Source organism: Scyliorhinus torazame, chromosome 14 (assembly GCF_047496885.1).
Source record: "Scyliorhinus torazame isolate Kashiwa2021f chromosome 14, sScyTor2.1, whole genome shotgun sequence".
Taxonomy (NCBI): domain Eukaryota; kingdom Metazoa; phylum Chordata; class Chondrichthyes; order Carcharhiniformes; family Scyliorhinidae; genus Scyliorhinus; species Scyliorhinus torazame.
This window is the reverse complement of record NC_092720.1, coordinates 67,235,380-67,258,307: the sequence shown is the minus strand read 5'-3', so window position 1 is coordinate 67,258,307 and position 22,928 is coordinate 67,235,380. Positions and strand designations below refer to the sequence as shown.

At 49.5% G+C, this 22,928-nt stretch overlaps 1 protein-coding gene across 5 annotated transcripts in view; it reads right to left on the bottom strand.

Moving 5' to 3' along the window:
* LOC140389794 (uncharacterized) overlaps nucleotides 1-22,038 on the bottom strand; it is a 139,320-nt gene extending 117,282 nt beyond the window's left edge. For 2 of the 5 annotated variants that reach the window (XR_011934479.1, XM_072474324.1), the window contains exons 1-2: nucleotides 21,798-22,038; nucleotides 1,110-1,167 (exon numbers count right to left, since the gene is read on the bottom strand). The gene's annotated coding sequence lies outside the window, so the exon portion shown is untranslated. Of the gene's footprint in view, nucleotides 1-1,109; nucleotides 1,168-20,165; nucleotides 21,047-21,174; nucleotides 21,294-21,797 lie in introns of those variants that run through there. The other 3 variants (XR_011934476.1, XR_011934477.1, XR_011934478.1) reach the window with 3 other exon arrangements.
* Nucleotides 22,039-22,928: the final 890 nt, after the last annotated feature.

Genomic DNA, 22,928 nt, shown 5'->3' with positions numbered 1-22,928 from the left:
GACATGAACATAGGGAGCATGATTGGGAAATTTGCAGATGACACAAAGTTTGGCTGAGTGGTGGACAGTGTAAAGGGTAGCTATAAGATTGGCAGAGTGGACGATAAAGTGGCAGCTACAATTTCATTGAGAAATGTGTGAGGTCATGCATTTAGGGGGGGGGGGTCAAACAGTTGTAGAGAGTACACAATAAATGGGAATATACTAAGTGGAGTAAATGAAATGAGAGATCCTTGCGGACATGAACACAGGTCCCTAAAGGTAGCAGTTCAAGTAGACAAGGTTGTTTAGAAACCATATGGAACGCTCTCCATCATTGGCAGAGGTATAGAATATAAACGTAAGGACATAATGTTTGAATTGTATAAAACACTGGTGAGGCCACAACTGGAATACTGAGTGAAGTTCTCCTCACCACATTCCAGGTAGGACATTATTGCTCAGGATAGAGTGCAGAGGAGGTTCACAAGAATGTTGCCAGGACTAGAAAAGTGTAGCTACGAGGAGAGATTGGATAGATTGGGGTTATTCTCCTTGGAACAAAGAAGGCTGAGGGGTGACTTAATTGAGGTGTACAAAATTATGAGGGGAAGAGATAGGGTGAACGGGATAAAATTGTTTCCCCCTGGTGGAGAATTCCGGAACTAGGGGACATAGTTTCAAGGTAAGTGGCAGAAGTTGTAATGGGGACATGAGGAAAAGCCTTTTTACGCAGAGCGTAGTGGGAGTCTCAAATTCACTGTCAGAGTTGGTGGTGGAGGCAGAGACACTAAACTCTTTTAAAAGATACCTGGATCTGCACTTTAAGTGCACTAAGCTACAGGACTATGGACTGGGTGCAGGAAGGTGGGATTAGAAAGGACACGTGGGTGTCCTATGGCTGGCGTGGAGAAGATGGGCCGAATGGCCTCCTTTTGTGCTGTCACCTTTCTATGATTTTATGATTCTATGAGTGTTTGAAGTGAAAAGCAGATATTCCCAGCTGGAAGAAAGATGTGGTCCAGATTTATAAAGAGGAAAGAGAAGGCAGAGATTTGCTGCAGGTAAATAGGTTCAGAGGCTAAAAAGAAAAAAAAGGGAAGAAAGGGGGTCCAAGGTGAGACAGATACCTGCATTGAGGGACTTCCAACAGAGAAATTCTGGAGTTTTCGGGAGAAGTTTCCCCACCTGTATTAAAGAAAACAAAGTTAAAAAGTTTTTTCTTTAAAAAACAGCCCTGATCAGAACATGTTGGATCTGAACATGTAAAATTGACAAAAAAGATACATATTGAACAAAAAGAGGAAATGGACTTTCCAGCCGGCCAGAAAAAAATGGGAAAACTTTAGAGATTGATGTAGAATCTTCCACCTCCCAAAAAAGCCAAGTTAAACAGTTTTAAAATGGTTGAAAAGGAAGGGGCTCCAGTTTCTTGCCAAAACTCCAAAAGGAAGGGGAAAAGCAGAGAGGAACAGCAGCTGTGACAGTTTAAAAAAAAAGGAAAGTTGACATTCTTAAACCAGTAATGCATTTAAAGCTGGATGACATTTAATGCAACAACCACAAGAATGAACAAAGTACAAAGGACAGGAAAACCAGAGAAGACCTCAGATGGAGGGCAGCACGGTAGCATTGTGGATAGCACAATTGCTTCACAGCTCCAGGGTCCCAGGTTCGATTCCGGCTTGGGTCACTGTCTGTGCGGAGTCTGCACATCCTCCCCGTGTCTGCGTGGGTTTCCTCCGGGTGGTCCGGTTTCCTCCCACAGTCCAAAGATGTGCAGGTTAGGTGGATTGGCCATGATAAATTGCCCTTAGTGTCCAAAATTGCCCTTAGTGTCCAAAATTGCCCTTAGTGTCCAAAATTGCCCTTAGTGTTGGGTGGGATACTGGGTTATGGGGATAGGGTGGAGGTGTTGACCTTGGGTAGGGTGCTCTTTCCAAGAGCCGGTGCAGACTCGATGGGCTGAATGGCCTCCCTCTGCACTGTAAATTGTATGATGATAATCTGTGATAGAGGGCAACTCTAAAAACCATGTCCGTAAGCAAGTAAGACCTCAAAGGAGGCAATGAAGTCCTCAAAGAAGAGGCCACGGTGGTCCAGAAGGAGGGCTCCGATGGGCCCTGTCATAATATACACATCAGTATATGATGGTGCAGAGACACACACTGACTGACACACGGCAAGAGCAATCAACACACACAACACAGCAGCCAATCACCAGTTAGGGCACGGTCACTATAAAGACAGAGGGCACTAGTTTTCCCGCTCATTCGGGCTGCAGCTTCTGAGACAGACAGAGCCCGCAGTCAGTAGCACAAACATCCACCATGTGCTAGCAGTATAGGCTGGTCAGGTTAGGCATAGATCTTCAGTCAATCTAACATAGTGTCGACCCACATGTTTAACAGCTCTTAGTTAAATAAAATAGAGTTGTACTGTTACAAGTGCTGGTAGCCTGTCTATGATACTGCTAAGGTAAACGCAGTCTCCACAGATCCAGAGTACCCAACACATCATGGTACCAGTATGTGATGTTAGAGTTTAATAGACCTACCTTCAAGTGATCTGCCTTCGACCAGCAATCAGCCATCCGGTAGTATGGACAGCGTCCACCCTCCCCCACCGCTCCGCATCACCGGCAACCTCGGTGTGAACTGGAAAATCTTTAAACAACGATTCCAGCCATACCTCGAAGTTACAGACCTGGAAGCTGTTTAAGCCGCCAGGAAGATTGCTCTCTTCCTTTCCACGGCCGGGGACCACGCCATCCATATCTTCAACTCTCTCACTTTCGCTGACGGTGAAGACAAGTCCAAGTTCAAGACAGTCCTTCTCAAATTCGACAGTCACTGTGACATCGAGGTAAATGAAAGTTTTGAGCGCTATGTCTTTCAACAGCGTCTGCAGGGTAAGGATGAATCTTTTCAATCTTTCCTTACCCACTTTCGCATCCTCGCGCAGTCCTGCAATTACGGCTCCACCTCCGACTCGATGATCCGTGACCAGATCGTTTTCGGTGTGCAATCGGACCCCCTACACCAGCAGCTCCTCAAGGTTAAACAGCTCACCCTTGCGATTGCCATCGAGACCTGCGTTCTGCATGAACATGCCACTAACCGATACTCGCACATTCAAGCAGCTGAAACGGCGCGGCAAGGTCCCCACGAGGCAGAGCGGGTGCAAGCCATTAAACAACTCCAGGGCCGAAGCCTGGATGAGGGTGGCCATTTCGCGCGCTTTTTGCGGGCTCCCGCGCATGCGCGCACTGCCTGAGGGGACGGCGAGGCCGAAGACCGCACTGCGCAGGCGCGCACTACGTACGAGCGCACCGCGCATGCGCAGTGGCATACCGAACGTTCTGACGTCACAACGTGAGGCAACTGTGGCCCCGCCCACTTAAAGCGGCAATGTCATGCAAAATCCCGATGCTGTCTCCAATGTGGCAAGCTTGGCAACTATGCAGCTCTATGCTCTGCTCAACCTACTACCTCTCGCCGCTCCAACCAGGGATGTCCGAACCATCCAGCCACCGGTCACCAATTCCGACTCCGACTTGATTCTGGATCTTGACACCGAGGACCCTAAAGCACCATTTCGGGTGGGCATCATCACCAAACACAAGATGCTCCAGAAGACAAAAGCCAAGTCTCTCCCAATATTCCGCATTGATCCGGACGATGAGTGGTGTGCCACCCTCACGGTCAACCGATCCCGCATCTGATTCCGCCTGGACATCGGCGCTTCAGCCAACCTCATTACGCGGTCTGACCTCGAAAGCCTCCATGTCAAGCCTACCATCCTGCCATCTGCCTGCCAGCTTCTGGACTATAATGGTAATGCCATTGCTGCCAGTGGCTCTTGCCAGCTTGAAGTGTCGCACCGGTTATTAAAGGCTAACCTGCTGTTCGAAATAGTGGGATCCACTAAAGCCTCCCTGCTTGGTGCACAGGCGAGCAAACGTCTAAACCTTGTCCAAAGGATTCACTCCCTGTCACCCGCTGACGCTTCCGCATCTCAAGACGCTGACTTTCGGACACAGCTGAACGCCATCATCACCCAATACCACGGTATATTCGAGGGCATGGGCACACTTATAAAATCTTGTTAAAACCAAATGCCACGCCTGTGGTGCACGCACCTCGCAGGGTACCAGCACCCTTCAAGGACCGCCTCCAGCAGCAGCTGCAGGACCTCCAGGACCAGGGCGTAATTTCGAAAGTTACAGAACTGACTGACTGGGTCAGCTCTATGGTGTGCATGAAAAAAACATCCGGCGAATTACGCATATGTATTGATCCCAAGGACCTCAACTGCAATATTATGAGAGAACACGATCCCATTTCAAAGCGCGAAGAACTCACCTGCGAGATGGCTCGCGCCAAATTTTTCACCAAGCTAGATGCATCCAAGAGGTTCTGGCAGATCCAACTCGACGCATCCAGTCGGAAGCTCTGCACCTTTAACACCCCATTTGGCCGGTATCGCTACAACCGGATGCCGTTTGGCATCATCTCCGCATCGGAAGTGTTCCACAGAATAATGGAGCAGATGATGGAAGGTATCGAAGGGGTTCGCGTATATGTGGACGACATCATCATCTGGTCTACCACCCCACAGGAGCACACTGATCGCCTCCAACGCGTCTTCCGACGAATCCATGAGCATGGCCTCCGCCTCAACAGGGCCAAATGCTCCTTTGGTCAAACAGAACTTAAATTCCTCGGAGACCACGGGCGAAATTCTCCCCCAACGGCGCGATGTCCGCCGACTGGCGCCCAAAACGACGCCAATCAGACGGGCATCGCGCCGCCCCAAAGGTGCGGAATGCTCCGCATCTTTGGGGGCCGAGCCCCGACATTGAGGGGCTAGGCCGGCGCCGGAGGGATTTCCGCCCCGCCAGCTGGCGGAAACGGCCTTTGTTGCCCCGCCAGCTGGCGCGGAAATGACATCCCCGGGCGGCGCATGAGCGGGAGTGTCAGCGGCCGCTGACAGTTTCCCGCGCATGCGCAGTGGGGAGAGTCTCTTCCGCCTCCGCCATGGTGGAGGCCGTTGCGGAGGCGGAAGGGAAAAAGTGCCCCCACGGCACAGGCCCGCCCGCGGATCGGTGGGCCCCGATCGCGGGTCAGGCCACCGTGGGGGCACCCCCCCGGGGTCAGATCACCCTGCGTCCCCCCCCAGGACCCCGGAGCCCACCGACGCCGCGTTGTCCCGCCGGTAAATACCTACTTTAATTTACGCCGGCAGGACAGGCAATTTCTCGGCGGGACTTCAGCCCATCCGGGCCGGAGAATTGAGCGGGGGGGCCCGCCAACCGGCACGGCCCGATTTCCGCCCCCACCCAATCTCCGGTACCGGAGACTTCGGCAACTGGCGGGGGCGGGATTCACGGCGGCCAACTGTCATTCTCCGACCCGCTGGGGGGTCGGAGAATGACGCCCCACATTTCACAGTTTGGCGTGCAGCCGGATGCTGACAAGGGGCGAGATTCTCCGACCCCCGCCGGGTCGGAGAATCGCCGGGGGCTGGCGTGATCCCGCCCCCGCCAGTTGCCGAAGTCTCCGGCACCGAAGATTCGGCGGGGGCGGGAATCGCGCCGCGCCGGTTGGCGGGCCCCCCCGCGCGATTCTCCGGCCCGGATGGGCAAAAGTCCCGCCGCTAAAATGCCTGTCCCACCGGCGTAAATTAAACCACCTACCTTACCGGCGGGACAAGGCAGTGCGGGCGGGCTCCGGGGTCCTGGGGGGGGCACGGGGCGATCTGGTGCATCCAATCTGGCCGCCACGGACGAACGACTCATCCAGATTCGTCGTGAGACGGCCAACGATCCCCTGCTCCAACATGTCATGCGCCACCTGACAGACGGGTGGCTCAAGGGCCAATGCCCTCAAATCTATAACATTAAAGGTGACCTGGCGGTGGTAGATGGAATTTTACTAAAGCTGGACAGTATCGTCATTCCGCACAGCATGCGGAACCTCGTCCTTGAGCAGCTCCATGAGGGCCACCTGTGAGTGGAGAAATGCCGCCGACGGGCCCGTGTGGCAGTGTACTGGCCTGCAATCAACGAGGACATTGCCAACGCAGTTCTCAACTGCCCAACATGCCAGCGTTTCCAGCCTGCTCAGCCAAGGGAGACCTTGCAAACCCATGAGTTGGTCACGTCCCCCTGGACCAAAGTGGGCATCGACCTGTTCCATGCACTTGGCTGGGACTACGTCCTCATAGTGGACTAATTCTCAAACTATCCAGAGGTTGTTAGGCTACACGACCTCACCTCAACTGCGGTCATCTGTGCGTGCAAGGAAACCTTCGCTCGCCATGGCATCCCGCTCACGGTCATATCCGACAATGGCCCGTGTTTTGCCAGTCAGGAGTGGTCCAATTTTGCCAAACGATACAACTTCACACATGTCACTTCCAGTCCCCATTACCCCCAATCCAATGGCAAAGCTGAATAGGGGGTGCACATTGTCAAACGACTCCTGTGCAAGGCGGCCGATGCAGGATCCGAATTTTACCTCGCCCTGCTTGCTTACAGATCAGCTCCATTGTCCACCGGCCTGTCACCGGCTCAATTGTTGATGAATCGCACGCTGCGGACGACGGTGTCGACCATTCATGTCCCTGACTTGGACAACCTTCCGGTCCTTCGTCGAATGCAGTTGTCTCGGGCCCAACACAAATCGGCGTACGACGCCCGCGCCACGGATCTCCCTGCTCTGGCTCCTGATGACGAGGCCCGTGTCCAACCTCCCGATAGTGGTTGGTCCGCCACCGCTGTGGTGCTCAGACAAGTAGCCCCCAGGTCATTTTTGGTTCGGCTACAAGACGGCTCTCTTCTTTGCCGAAATAGGCGGGCACTACGACTCCTTCCTCGCTCGCCACCAGATCATCATGTCCTGCCTCGCCATCACAACAAACCCGTCACGGACTTTGCAGATCTCCCTTGCGCTCTGCCACCCTCTGAGTCTGACACAGTCCCGCCCATTCCAGAACAGGCGGCCCCTGACCCACCCTTGAGGCGGTCAACCAGAATTCGTCGCCCACCTCAGAGACTGAATTTATGAACTGCCTGAATTCATGGACTCTTTGAACTCATGAACTGATAGTTTTGTTACCATGTTTGATTAACTCACTGGTTTGTACATACTGTTGTTCTAGTTATATTTTGTGTCACATACTGTCCATCTGCACTAGACACCTTCCAATGTAAATATCTTAGAGTTTCTGTACATAGTCCTCTAAATATGCTCGCATGTGCCACACATAGGGCGTCATTCTCCGACCCCCTGCCGGGTTGGAGAATCGCCGGGGGCTGCCGTGAATCCTGCCCCCACCGGTTGCCGAAGTCTCCGGTACCGGATATTCGGCGGTGGTGGGAATCGGGCCGCGCCGGTTGGCTGGCCCCCCGCTCGATTCTCCGGCCCGGATGGGCCGAAGTCCCGCCGAGAAATTGCCTGTCCCGCCGGCGTGGATTAAACCACCTTTTGAACGGCGGGACAAGGCGGTGCGGGTGGGCTCCGGGGCCCTGGGGGGGGCGCAGGGCAATCTGGCCCCGGGGGGTGCCCCCACGGTGGCCTGGCCCACGATCGGGGCCCACCGATCCGCGGGCGGGCCTGTGCCGTGGGGGCACTCTTTCCCTTCTGCCTCCGCCACGGTCTCCACCATGGCGGAGGCGGAAGAGACTCCCTCCACTACGCATGCGTGGGAAACTGTCAGCGGCTGCTGAAGCTCCCGCGCATGCCCCGCCTGGGGATGTCATTTCCGCGCCAGCTGGCGGGGCAACAAAGGCCGTTTCCGCCAGCTGGCGGGGCGGAAATTCCTCCGCCGTCGGCCTAGCCCCTCAATGTTGGGGCTCGGCCCCAAAAAATGCGGAGCATTCCACACCTTTGGGGCGCGATGCCCGTCTGATTGGCGCCGTTTTGGGCACCAGTCGGCGGACATCACGCCGTTTCGGGAGAATTTCGCCCATAGTTAGGAACATTAACATACTACATTATTTATTGCCACGAACACACATTTTTTTAGAAAAGGGGGGATGTCATAATATACACATCAGTATATGATGGTGCAGAGACACACACTGACTGACACACTGCAAGACCAATCAACACACACAGCACAGCAGCCAATCACCAGTTAGGGCACGGTCACTAAAAAGACAGAGGGCACTAGTTTTTCCGCTCATTCGGGATGCAGCCTCTGAGACAGACAGAGCCCGCAGTCAGTAGCACAAACATCCACCATGTGCTAGCAGTATAGACTGGTCAGGTTAGGCATAGGTCTTCAGTCAATCTAACATAGTGTCGACCCACAGTGCAAGTATGTTTAACATCTCTTAGTTAAATAAAATAGAGTTGTACTATTACAAGTGTTGGTAGCCTGTCTATGTTACTGCTAAGGTAAACGCCGTCTCCACAGATCCAGAGTACCCAACACATCAGGCCCCAGGAGGAGGGCACCGAAAGACCTTTAAGAACTAAATGTAGAGCTGACAGCAGATAAGACAAGATTGCATCCCATCCCTTTGTATTGTAATGAGAAGTTCTTTGAGAATCGCAGCAGTAAATTACAAGCAAACAATAACAATTTAATCAATCAGAATGTAAGACAATCCACAGCAGAAGAAGAAGTAAGAGTGAAGAAAAAGGAATTGGATAAACTTCGCCAAGAGCTACAGCAAATGAAGAAAATGAGGTAAACGTTTGTGACCTTAATCTAAATGAGCCCAGCCATATCAAAGCTAAGAACAAAAGCAAGCACTCTAAAAAAGATAGCTAGGAAATCTATGAGGGCCAGTGAGAAACAGTACAACATTCACCAGCAAGTAGTGATGGAACAGGAGTTAGAGTGTGAACATGGAAATAAAAGGTAAAAAGAGTTGAGAGAAAAAGCACAAGTGGAACTTAACAACACTGGTCATAGCATGGAATCCGAAGAGCCAAGGAAATCCCTTGGAATGGATGCTATTAGTTTGAGTGAAACGCATCAAAGATTTGATCCGTGGTGCTAATGTAGGACATCCTGTATCATCTACTGCAACAGTCACTGTATTGATGAAGCAGAAATCGGAGCAGAGGTATCATTTGCCAGAACCATTATTAGAAATTCTCTGGAAATCTAATTGAATGCTTGAACTACCGTTGGGTGGAAAACATAAATGAGCTGGAGAAATTGGCATTCTGCAGAGAGGCAGAAACTGCCTGGTGTTTGAAGGTACTGAGGAGGACTTTGCAGGACAAACCAAAAAAGAGAACACAACTGTTGGGACAAGTTAGCATTCCAGAGAATTGTTTAATAAATATAACAAGAAGAACGAAGAAATGATGAACATAGAATTAAGAGTTTGTTGCAACTACAACAGAAGGAATGTGTCTATTCTCTGAAAACATGCAGATCATGTGAAGGGAGAGATCGTTACCAAATGTAAGGGAAGGGAATGATGGATTCACCTTGGAAGAAACTCAGAAACGGATGAACTGAATGGATGGCAAAAGCAGAGAGATGGACTAAAGAATTATTGTGATTGTCTTCGACAAGAGAAAGTTACTCTGTCAGAAAAATACTGCAGTGGCTTGAAGAAGAACTCCGAAGTGATCAGTAATGGAGTGGTAAGGTGCGAAAAATGTCAGTCGACTGGAAATTTCTTGCAAAGAGCTGGAAATCAATGCTGGATTGCTGATGGAGCAATGATTACAAATGGAAGACGAACAAAACTTGTGCATACTGAGAATGCAAATCAGAAACCAAGAAGAACACCTTAATCATTGGATACAAACCAGCTCTCAATTGAGTAGAGGTTGGGAAGGCAACAGTTGGGAAATAAAGCCAAAAGAGTTGTAACAAATTTGGAAACAGGTTGAAAACTGTGATTACTGTAGATAACTCTTCTACCAAAGGTGGGCCATTTAAAATTGTCAGTTCATCTGAAGTTACTTCAGATGAATATCAAGATAAAGGAGCTGGAGCTGGAAATGGCTCAGACCAAATTGCAACTGGTGGAAGCGGAGAGCAAATTGCAGGCAGAGGAGAAGCCGATGCATCAAGAACTACTCACGTCCAAGCAGAAGATTGGTTGATGCAGAAGCGGAAAGGAAGAGATTGGGAAATGAAGCCAGCCTGATCGATCGAGTTATTCAAAAGAGAATTGGATTGCTATCTGAAAAGAAATAATATGAAAGGTTACAGGGATGAGTCAGGGGAGTGGGATTGCGCAGAATGCTCTTTCAGCGAGAAAGTGGTGACTCGATGGACCAAATGGCCTCTATCTGCACTGGAAAGACTCAGTGATTCGGCAATTAACATTCGTTTGCCCAATATAACAGAAATTCCAAATGAATGTCCCCAAAATTAAAGGATTATTTTAGTTTATAGACAACGATTTTCCCATTGGCTATCAATAATCTGATAAAATATTTAATTTAATTTTTATAACATATCCGAGTAGAGCCAAATGCTGCATGTTTAAATATCAAATTTTACAACAACCGTATTTCCCATATGTCCCATGTTATGCAAAATCTTTCAAATATTAGCATCCTTCAAAAATGACAATCTTTTCCTGCATTGACTTGGCTTGAAACATAGTTTGTCTGTTAAGTTCAAAGAGTATATGAAAGGGATGGTGCTGAACTTTAAAACCAGAGCAAAGTGGTCCAATTTAGTTGGCTAACATCTCATGCTCAGCATCAGAAATATGTCCATTGTCATATTGGCTTTGGGGCTGTAGTGGTTTGCCGAGCCACCACCTAGAACCATAATATCTTAACAAGTGAACCAATTTGTAATTTTGGACGATGCCTGCTGACTTCAGGGGCAAAATTCTCCTGAAACGGCGCGATATCCGCCGACTGGCGCCCAAAACGGCGCCAATCAGACGGGCATCGCGCCGCCCCAAAGGTGCGGAATGCTCCGCAACTTTGGGGGCCGAGCCCCAACATTGAGGGGCTAGGCCGGCGCCGGAGGAATTTCCGCCCCGCCAGCTGGCGGAAACGGCCTTTGTTGCCCCGCCAGCTGGCGCGGAAATGACATCCCCGGGCGGGGCATGCGCGGGAGCGTCAGCGGCCGCTGACAGTTTCCCACGCATGCGCAGTGGAGGGAGTCTCTTCCGCCTCCACCATGGTGGAGACCGTGGCGGAGGCGGAAGGGAAAGATTGCCCCCACGGCACAGGCCCGCCTGCGGATCAGTGGGCCCCGATCGCGGGCCAGGCCACCGTGGGGGCACACCCCGGGGCCAGATCGCCCCGTGCACCCCCCAGGACCCCGGAGCCCGCCCACGCCGCCTTGTCCCGCCGTTGAAAAGGTGGTTTAATCCACGCCGGCGGGACAGGCAATTTATCGGCGGGATTTCGGCCCATCCGGGCCGGAGAATGGAGCGGGGGGGCCCGCCAACCGGCGCGGCGCGATTCCCGCCCCCTCCGAATCTCCGGTGCCGGAGACTTCGGCAACCGGCGGGGGCGGGATTCACGCCAGCCCCCGGCGATTCTCCGACTCGGCGGGGGGTCGGAGAATGAGATTGTAAAGTCTACCTGCAGCCTAACCAATGGTTCATAAAGAGAACTCTCGAGGTTGGCACCAAAAAGGTAAATTGAAAAGGAATACAGCTGGTTTGCCCCTCCTGATTCAGCATTAAATTTGTAATAGCCATGGCTCTCTTATACCTCCTGCTTGCCTTCACTCCCTCTCCAATGGATTCACCTTGGTTTCTTATTATGACCGACTGACTTTATTACTTCCCTGCAGCCAGAAAATGCCTCCTGTAACTCACCAATTCTATAATAACGAGGTTGGCAAACCAATTTTCTGTGATCTGTTGTGGGTCTCATTAGGCTTGCTTGCTACATTGAATCATAAATAATAAAGTCAGACGGTCATAATCACATTACAATTGCATACCAGACCCCCAACAGTGGCTAGGACACTGGACCGAAACCCCAATAGTTTATTTTATTTTGTAAGACTGTGTGGGAAGAATACTTTGCTCCAGGAGTGAATGCAAGAAGAAGTAGGGATTAAAACAAAAGTCTCCATAGCTCCAGATGCTGATTTCCCCTTAGAGGGGATGGCTGAGTGATGGTGATTTAACCTGAGGCTTGTCATAATATACACACAAGTATATGATGGTGCACAGAGACAGTGAGTGACACAAAGGATGACCAATGAACATACAGAACACAGCAGCCAATCACCAGACAGGACACGGCCACTATATAACCAGGGGGCACTAGTTTTCCTGCTCTCTTGGGATGCAGCCTCTGAGACAGTCAGAGCCTGTGAGCAACAACTAGAACATCCACCATGTGGTAGTAAGATAGTCTGGTCCGGTTAGCCTCAGGTCTCCAATCAAGTCAGCATCGTGTCAACCCACAGTTCAAGCATGTTTAATAGTTAAGAGTTTAATAAAATAGAGTTGCATTTCTTCAACTGTTGGAAGCCTGTCTCTCTCTCTCTGCTACAGTAAACGCAGTCCTCGCAGACCATGCACATCAAGGATCACCACACCCCAGGCGAGGGGCAAGGTTAGTAAGGCAGAGCCTTCATGAATAACCTCAGCCACTACAGGAATTGAACCCACACTTTCGACCATGGCGGAGGCGGAAGAGACTCCCTCCACTGCGCATGCGTGGGAAACTGTCAGCGGCCGCTGACGCTCCCGCGCATGCGCCGCCCCGAAATGTCATTTCCGCGCCAGCTGGCGGGGCAACAAAGGCCGTTTCCGCCAGCTGGCAGGGTGGAAATCCCTCCGGCGCCGGCCTAGCCCCTCAATGTTGGGGCTCGGCCTAACCCCTCAATGTTGGGGCTCGGCCCCCAAAGATGCGGAGCATTCCACACCTTTGGGGCGGCGCGATGCCCGTCTGATTGGCGCCGTTTTGGGCGCTAGTCGGCGGACATCGTGCCGTTTGGGGAGAATTTTGCCCCTTATCTCCAAAAGGGAAAGACTGAGGGGGGATGGATAGATATCTTTAAGTTTCATGTGGTAGACACAGATAGATGATTCCATTTATGTACAGGACCAGAACCAGAGGCATCAATATAAGATGGTCACTGATAAATCAAAGAATGAATTCAGGAAAAATGTCTTAATCCACAGGGTGGTTAGATTGGACAACTTGCTACCACAAGGAGCGGTTGAGGTGAATGTTGTTGATGCATTTAAGGTGAAGTTACATAAGCACAAGAAGGAGACAAGAATTGGAGCGGGATCGTGTCAAGCAGAAACACCAACATGGATCTGTTGGTCTGAATGGCCTCCATGTAAATGGTGAGACATTGGGCTCGATTTTCCCAAAAGGGAACAAAGCCCCCTAGCGAGCGTGTTTAGCCGCGTGTTTCCCAGCACTCGCAGTGGGTATTCAATGCTACTCGTGTTGAATAAGGGGCCTGAATGGGGAAACGTGCGGCCGAGGCCGCGCATAGCCCCATTTTCTACAATGGGGAGCTCCGCTCGTCGGAACAGCCCATTACGGCAACTGATCGGCATGCCATTTTTAAATGCCGTCCCAATCTCCGAGACCCACAAATAAAGTCCATGACCTTCCCCCAGCCTAATCGCAACATGGTCTGGTCCCCCAGCCCTCCCTCTAACATCCACGGTGGCAGCTGCGGCCTAATCACATGTGTGCAAACAATGCATGCTTTGCACCTTGGCAGTGCCAACCTGGTACCCTGGAAGTGCTCTGCCACCTGGCAGTGCCACCTGGCAGTGCCACCTGAGTACCTTGGCAGTTTCAGGCTGGCACCCAGGTGGCACTGCAAGAGTACCACTGCCAAGGTGCCAGGCTGGCACTGCCAGGATATCCAGGTGGCACCAGCAGTGTCAGAGAACCACCCTGACCAAAGGGCATACAGCTGGCAGCTAAACTTAAAAGGAAAGAAAGGCAAACCACAGGAGGTGGAGAGGGGACAGAAGCGGGGGGAAGAGGGAAGAGACAGGGAACAAGAGAGGAGAATCAGGGAGGTGGGGGGGAGGCAGGGAAATGATAGCCGGAAGGAGGGCACGGGAAACGATAACAAACTTGGCATCTACAGGAACAGAGAACAAGCAGAATCCAGGCAAAAGACGGGAGGAATGGCTGAAGCGGAGGTGAACGCGAGACAACAATGGCAGCGAGATCCGTCCGGGAGAAGCAAGTGACAACACCAACACCAGACCCATTCGAGTATTGCCCACTGTAATTGTTTCTCCGGCACCCAAATATATATCTACCTTCCCAGTCTCCACCCCCTCCCCTACCCCCACAAACAGTTGCCGACTTATGTGTTGTAAATAATTTTGCCAGTTCCCGTACCAGCCTCCCCGAACAGGCTCCAGAATGTGGCGACTAGGGGTTTTTCACAGTAACTTCATTTGAAGCCTACTTGTGACAATAAGCGATTTTCATTTCATTTCATTTTCAGTTGTACAGAGTTGCTGCTGTTGAGCTGGTGCATAATACCCTACCAGTTATTCTATTTTATTTTTTATTTTATTTTTTATTCTTACTTTTTTGCTATGTTTGTGTGTGCCCTTCTCTTCTATATATATATATATATTATTCTGTGTACATATACAAAACCCAATAAAAAAACATTTATAAAATGCATATTTGCCAAAAAGTGAAGGCGGGAATCTCCTTGCAACGTCTCGCGGGATTGTATTGAACCTCGCAAGGTGTTGTGAGCCAGGTGTATCCCGGGAATGGGGTCCTCCAGCTTTCACCAGCCACGCTGCACTGCAGCGAGCTGCTTTTCCGGCGCAGCGTGGCTGGAAGATCGAGTCCATTTCCTCCGTTTTTCAAGATTGACAATTGAGGCCAGGGGCAAAATTCTCCCCCAACGGCGCGATGTCCGCCGACTGGCGCCAAAGACGGCGCCAATCAGACAGGCATCGCGCCAGCCCAAAGGTGCGGAATGCTCCGCATCTTTGGCGGCCTAGCCCCAACATTGAGGGGCTAGGCCGACGCCGGAGGGATTTCTGCCCCGCCAGCTGGCGGAAATGGCGTTTGTCGCCCTGCCAGCTGGCGCGGAAATGCTGCGCATGCGCGGGAGCATCAGCAGCCGCTGTCAGTTTCCCGCGCATGCGCAGTGGGGAGAGTCTCTTCCGGCTCTGCCATGGTGGAGGCCGTGGCGGAGGCGGAAGGGAAAGAGTGCCCCCACGGCTCAGGCCCGCCGCGGATCGGTGGGCCCCGATCGTGGGCCAGGCCACCGTGGGGGCACCCCCCGGGGTCAGATCGCCCCGCGCCCCCCCCCCCCCCAGGACCCCGGAGCCCGCCCACGCCGCCTGGTCCAGCCGGTAAATACCAGGTTTGATTTACGCCGGCGGGACAGGCAATTTCTGGGCGGGACTTCGGCCCATCCGGGCCGGAGAATCTAGCGGAGGGTCCCGCCAACCGGCGCGGCCCGATTCCCGCCCCCGCCCAATCTCCGGTACCGGAGACTTCGGCGGGGGCGGGGGCGGGATTCAAGGCGGCCAACGGCCATTCTCCGACCCGGCGGGGGGTCGGAGAATGACACCCAAGAAATCTGCAAAACAGTTGGTGCAACACTGTCTTATCTGAATTGGCATGTTTTCCTAAGTATTAATCCTCCAAAAAAAATATATGACAATAGACATACAGTATTATAGAATTGCTCAATTGGAGATTGGTATTTTTGCTGGGAAGCAAAAATTGCATAATGGATAAAAGGACAATAGAATTAAATATTTCATCCCATCGCCCCATGTGTTTTGAGCTGCCATAGTCTCAATTCGTATGAGTGTGGAAATAGTAATCACTTCAAATAATGTTCGCAGTGGCAGAAATAACCAACGCAGTTATGCAGGCTCTTATTTCTGCCTGTCTCCACTGATACTGGCTGCCCTTATAATCCCTACTCGAAATTACCTTGAGTGCATCATGGTCCTTTGTGGATGACTAATTACTTAAATACTGCAAGTGGAAGAGCAAGAAATTCAGTACTGCAACACCATTAGAATCATACATTGGTGATAGCACAGAAAGAGGCAATTTGGCCCATTATGCCTACTCAGCCAGTCTCACTCTCTGCCCCTTCCTGGTATACCTGAAATTGTCTCTTTTCGGGTGCTTATCCAATTCCCTTTTGAAAGCCCTCCTTCTTCTTGCCTCCACTGCAGTCTCAGGCAATACATGCCAGACACGAACCAGTCGCCGCGTAAAATAGTTTTCCTCATGTCAATGTTGGTTCTTTTACCAATCACCTTACGTCAGTGACTTCTGAATCTTGACCCTTCCACCACTGGGAACACTTTCTATCCAGACCTCTAAGGATTTTGAACACTTCTGTACCAAATCTCCTCTTAAGCCTTTTTAAGCTGCTGCTTAATCTGCCTTCAATGATTTGATGAGCAGGTTAGGTGGATTGGCCATGCTAAATTGTCCCTTAAAGTCCAAAAGGTTAGGTTGGGTTACAGGGATAGGGTGGAGGCGTGGGCTTCAGTAGGGTGCTTTTTCCAAGGGCTGGTGCAACTCGATGGGCCGAATGGCCTCCTTCTGCACTGTAAATTCTATGATTTATGTATATATAATATTTATGCATATTATAATATATGTAAATGAAGGTTCGAAGGACTTGATGGGTAAGTGGTAAGATCACAAAAGAACTCAAGGGAATTCAGGAGGAAAAGTGAATGGGCTAAACAGCTGGCTAGTAATGCAGAACAAGGCAGCAGCGCGGGTTCAATTCCTGTACCGGCCTCCCCGAACAGGCGCCGGAATGTGGCGATTAGGAGCTTTTCACAGTAACTTCGCTGACACCTACTTGTGACAATAAGCAATTATTATTATTATGGAGTCTGCTTGATCTTTCTGTCACGAAAATATAATTTCCCCAATATGCACCAGAAATATGCAAAAGATAATGAAAATAATTACCCAAATTACTTAATTAAAAACTAGAATAATAGCCCTTCCTTACTATTGCTGAGTAAGTGCACACTAGGTTAGGTTCCAGTGGGAGTAACTGGGAATAAATAATGCCAGAAATGAATTTCAAACTTATTGATCGGTAAATAACTCATTACTTCTAAGGTTTGAGTCCTTCTGTTTGGTACTAAAGTGTATCTGCAATAATTGCCTTGTGAAATTGTGATTTTTTTAATGAACTTCCAACATATCGATATAGAAAGGACAGCAATATGATGATATGAACTTATTGGCCCTGCCTTGCTTTGAAATATAAAAGCTATCAAAATGTTAATACACCTTTCGGGAAATTTGTAGATTGGTTGCATTGTGATTGCATTTAAACTGTTTCTCTTGTGTTCTGAAGGCTGTCCATTCGTCTGTGCTGGTTTCAATTAATGTACAGTCTTAATGTTGCTTCAAAGAGAATAGCTGACCTTGATGAGATAGATTGATTAACAAGTATTACAGATGACCAACAGCCTGTACTGGTGCTGGTCAATAACTGATGAGGAAGGCCGCTTTCCGTTCCATAAGTCAGTGTTTTTCAAACTTTTTTTCCCAGGACCCACTTTTATCAACTGGCCAACCTTTAGGACCCATGCCAGCTGACCTTTGCCACCCACGGCAGTCAACCTTCATGACTCATGCTGGCTGACCTTTACGACACACCATTTTTGCCTACCTTTAATGCGACAGGTGAGCCTGCTTGGACCTTGCTTTGTCATTAAATGTTACATTTCTGTTAAGGCCTTCAGCTGACAATTTAAGTTCTCGTTGCATCCTTTGAAAAAAATCAAGAGGTTTGTCCTTGAACTCGCCATGTTTAGTCTTCAAATACTTCTGAAGTTTTAAGGGTTTTAAACTTTCATAGATATCATAGATATCATATCATAGATATCATAGATATCATAGATATCATCATAGAATTTACAGTGCAGAAGGAGGCCATTCGGCCCATCGAGTCTGCACCGGCTCTTGGAAAGAGCACCCTACCCAAGGTCAACACCTCCACCCTATCCCCATAACCCAGCAACCCCACCCAACACTAAGGGCAATTTTGGACACTAAGGGCAATTTATCATGGCCAATCCACCTAACCTGCACATCTTTGGACTGTGGGAGGAAACCGGAGCACCCGGAGGAAACCCACGCACACACGGGGAGGATGTGCAGACTCCGCACAGACAGTGACCCAAGCTGGAATCGAACCTGGGACCCTGGAGCTGTGAAGCAATTGTGCTATCCACAAGGCTACCGTGCTGCCCTTACTTCAATTGCCAGTACTTCCCTGCATATAACACACATGGGCTTTGCATCTTGATTTGCATTGGCACAATTAATAAAGTCATACCTCAAGAAATCATCTTTATACTGCTTTTTTCCCAATTTCAGTTTCTTCTTAATGGGTTGTTCACCAGAGGCCCTGGGGCTCAGTATACAGCTCACACCAACACTACTTTGTCCTACCGTAGACTCACCTGAGAAGCTCTCTCCAGCAGATTCAATTGTGAGGTCCTGGCCTGTTTGTGTCTCCGGCCCTCTCTTCCTTATTGCAAAATGCTCCGTCTTCAGTTTTTCACACAGTTGCTTACTGGCAGCTACAAACTGGAGGAATATCTGCTCCATGGTTTTGCGTCCAAAGCATAGACCTATAGGATGCATCACATCAGTGTATGCGCCGGGCATGTGACTTCCTCTCTGCAGCCAAGTCTGGTGGGAATATTCCAGCATTTGCCACTTAAAGGCCGGTCATGGCCGGCATTCTGAACAGCTGGCCATGGCAGTTGGGCACTTCTCCCGTGATCGGGAATGCTGCGACCGATCGTTCCGCGACCCTCCCGACACCGCACGCAACCCACCTGCGGGTTGCGACCCTGAGTTTGAAAAGCCCTGGCATAAGGGGTGCTGTTCACAAAATATTAAATCAGGAAAACCTGTCGGGTTGTTTCAGTTCGCTTGAATGCTGCTTTTATTGGCATGCATGCACAATTAGCATGGTTATCTCTGTGAGAATGTCCTTTGTCCCAGCCTGGACTTCAAAGTAAAGAGAATGAATAATTGCTGTGCTGCATCAAACCTTATTCAAAGTTGAGCCTCACTTTGCTTGCAACTAATGACCAAGGGATTAGTACATCACTACCTGCATATCTGATTTCATGTATTAACTTCACAGTGCAGACATGTTTTAGCTGAATGTTACTTTCAAGATTATGAACACATTGAGATCCTTATCATTTTGAAACAGACTGAGTTAAGTAAATTTCTGCAGTCTAGAGAGAAGTTCTGTGTTTGCCCTTGCTTTGGTTTCATTTAATGAACTTAATTTGTATTTGGAGCTTGAAATATACTCTCTCTGAGAGTATTCCTTGCTCATCAGAATGGTCAGGAATTATTCCTGCGACTTGCAACAAGTATCTTAATAGCAATCAAATTGTTTATTGTTTATGCCATTGCCTGAAAATACAGTTAAATATCCATTACATCACTGTTTCACAAAGAGGTAGTCTTGCCTGGCAGCGTGAATGTTTGTAGTGAGCTTGGCTCAGTGTGCAAATGCAACATATATTTTGGCACTGAGCCAAATAGACGAAGGAGGTCCTAGGTTAGGACTTTGATATGTAGTGTGTTCGTCAATAGGAAAGGGAAAATTATGGGCAGAAACTGGGGAGGCCAGGCTTTTGGGTGTCTCCCCATCACAAATTTTAAGGTCTGAAGAGTAGCAGACCTCATTAAGCTGAAGATGGCACCCTGGGAGGAAGCCAAATGGAGAAATTGTTGGAAATTTGGGCCACTTCTAGCATCACGGAAAGGGGGGGGGGAATGATTGGGTTGGGGAAGTAATTCGTGATCAGGGGATCATTCTGTGCCCCCTCTCACCCCAACTGTTATGGTCACCAGAAACTGTAGTACAAAGGATTAATGCTAAATATGTAAATAGACTGTCTACGTTATCAGCGATGTAAGATGACACAACAAAGTATATATGTGAAGTCTTGTGCTCAGTCTTGCAATGTACATTGTGAGTAGAATGTTTAATAAAAGGTAACATTAACCAACAGTCTAGCCTTGAGCAGTACCGATCAATCTAGGCCAGGGACAATGTCACATAAATCCACATTGATGATAACAGGCAGTGGAAAACACATTAGAACCAGCACTATGTGAAGATCCCAGCAATTGGAAGAAACAGCAAGTGAAATGACTGTGAGACAAGGACAGTGTGTGATGTGTTAGGTGCTCTGGATCCGTGGAACACATACAGGCCACCAACACTTAAAATAGTGCAACACTATTTTATTAAGTTGGAAACTGTTGAACATGCTTTCACTGTGGGTTAACACGGTGTTAGATTAAACTAAAGACCTATGCCTGTCCTAACCAGTCTATGCACTCAGCACACGGTGAAGAACTGTGCTGTACGCTGTAAGCTCTGTCCTACTGAGAGGCTGCATCCCGAATGAGCGGGAACTCTGATGCCCTCTGTCTATATATTGAGTGTGCTCTAACTGGTGATTGGCTGCAGTGTTGTGTGTGTTGATTGGTCTTGCTGTGTGTCCATCAGTGTGTGTGTATCTGCACCATGATATACTGGTGTATATTATGACATCCCCCCTTTTATAAAAAAAATATGTGTGTGTGGCAATAAATAGTGCGTGTGAGAATGTCCCTAACTACGTGTGGGGTGCAAAGCATATTTACTGGACTACGTACATGAGAACTAAGCTATTTACATGGGAAGGGGTCTGGTGCAGAGAAGCAGTATGCAACAAGATCAACACTATATACAAACCAGGGAAACGATCAAACAAAGCAACAAAACAATTCAGAGAGTCCATAAATTTGAATAGTTCATAAATTTAGCCTCTGAGGTGGGCGACGAATTCTGGCTGACCGCCTCAAGGGTGGGTCGAGAGCCGCCGGTTCAGGAGCGGGCTGGACTGTGTCAAAGTCAGGGGTAGGCAGAGTGACAGGGAGCTCTGCATAGTCCGTGGCAGGGTTGGCAGGAGGGCGAGGCGACAGTGGAGGATCACGTGGCGAGCGTGGAATGAGATGAAGGGCGCGTCGATTGCGGCGCAGAATAGAGCCATCCGGTAGACGAACCAGGAACGAGCGGGGGGCCACCTGCCGAAGGACAACAGCGGTTGCAGACCAGCCACCATCTGGAAGATGAACGCGGACATTGTCATTTGGAGCCAGAGCAGGGAGACCAGCTGCACGGGAATCATGAGCCGCCTTGTGAATTTGAGGAAAGGCTACACTGAAGGAAGGCAATGGGGGATAACCTTACCTTTACCAGAGTGTTTCAACCTTGTGGAAGACCCAGATAACGCTGTGAAGGGGCAGAACTGTGTCACTGGCTTACAACGTGCAGCAGGGCAGCTTCAAGACTAGCAGAGAAGCCTAGCCCTTCTCCGTGACATAAACAGTAGTGCAGATGATGTAATGGTCAGACAGGTCATAAAAAAAGATACAGCAAAATAAGAAGAGGTTCTAAAAGCCTTTGACTCATATTTCAGCCTTGGAAGAAACACGATTATAAAAAGGGTGAAGTTCAATAGACTTCCCAAATACCACAGGAGAGCGCAGATTCCTTCATCAATGATTTATATCGATTAGCTGAGCATTACAAACATGGAGCCCTGAGAGGTGAATTAATTCGGGACCCCATTGTTCTCGGAAGGTTTATCAGATTTCCTGCAGTCAATGTAAGTGTTGATGCTATCAAAAACAGTGCAGTTAGCAAGGCAAAAGTTAGAAAGCAAAAATGTGTATTTATTCAAGGTGACAAGGAAACTTTGTGGAGAAAAATGACTGAGACATTGCGATTGGTAAGACACAGAAATAGCAGGGAACATACCCCCAAAAAACTAAAGAGTGAAGAGGGTACAGTAAGTAGCTGCCATTACTCACGGTTTCTTCCAAGGAGGGAAAAGGCTCCACTGGCCACAAGAATGTCTTGCTAAAAATGCAGAGTGCCATTCGAGCAAGATGAGCGGGTATTTTACTTCTGTATACAGCAGTAAAATGCTCCTAACCAAAAAACTAAAGGAGAAAACAGTAACAACATATAGCATTCACGATGTTGGCGATGAGAAAGGTGATGGGCAGGCTTTTCCGGATGTTCCTGCTTGCCGAATCTTCTTATTCCGCCAATGGCAATTCCCTCGCTGCTCCCCTGGTGGTGGAAGGTGCTGACAACGGGAACATCTGTTGAGAGCGGTGGGACTGGAAGTCATTCCGCCGCCATCAAACACGCTGCAGGAGGGGGAGGGGGAGGGGGAGGGGGGGGTGGATTGAAAACTCCACCCAATAGGTGGAATTTTCCCAAACATAGGCAGAGTGGCGCAGAGGGTAGAGAAAATGGCGAGGGGCCACCAGCCCCAAAGACGGGCTTTCCCCGCCATATCGTTTGGCTCACAGCTGAAAACACATGAAGGAGCAGGTCCTATTGGCAGGTTGGACTGATCAAGGTCCCCATTTTAAAGGCCGCCCGATACAGGAAATGAAACTTAGAACCCCCCCCCCCCCCCCCGCCCGAACACCCACATCCCCAATTCCCACCCCCAAGGAACCCCCAACAGTGCTAGGTGGCAGTGACAGAGAATAGTGCACAGTCATGACCCTCTTCCCCCTGACCAATGCACTCACCTGATCTCCTCTGTCAGGTTTTGCTCGCCAGGTACATGTCTTGGGAGACCTGTTGTGATTCATATTGGTGTAAAGACCTGACAATGATATTTAAATGTTTTCAAATGGTAATCTTGAAGTTGAACATTGGGATTCTTGTTATGGGGGCAGGGAGAGTCACAAAGGGAAATCTCACATTTTGGGATTTCCATGGGATTCCCACTCCTGCCACCGTTCCCGCCCCTGAAAATGCAAGTGGAAAATCCACCCCCACCGGGGTACATCTCTTGGGAGAAATTATAAAATATAATGGGAACTATTAGCAGAGCCTTTATGGTCAATGGTCATAAAATAAGCCTCAAATTAACCACAGGGCAGGAATTTCAGTTTTTTCAGATACATCGCAGTCGCCAA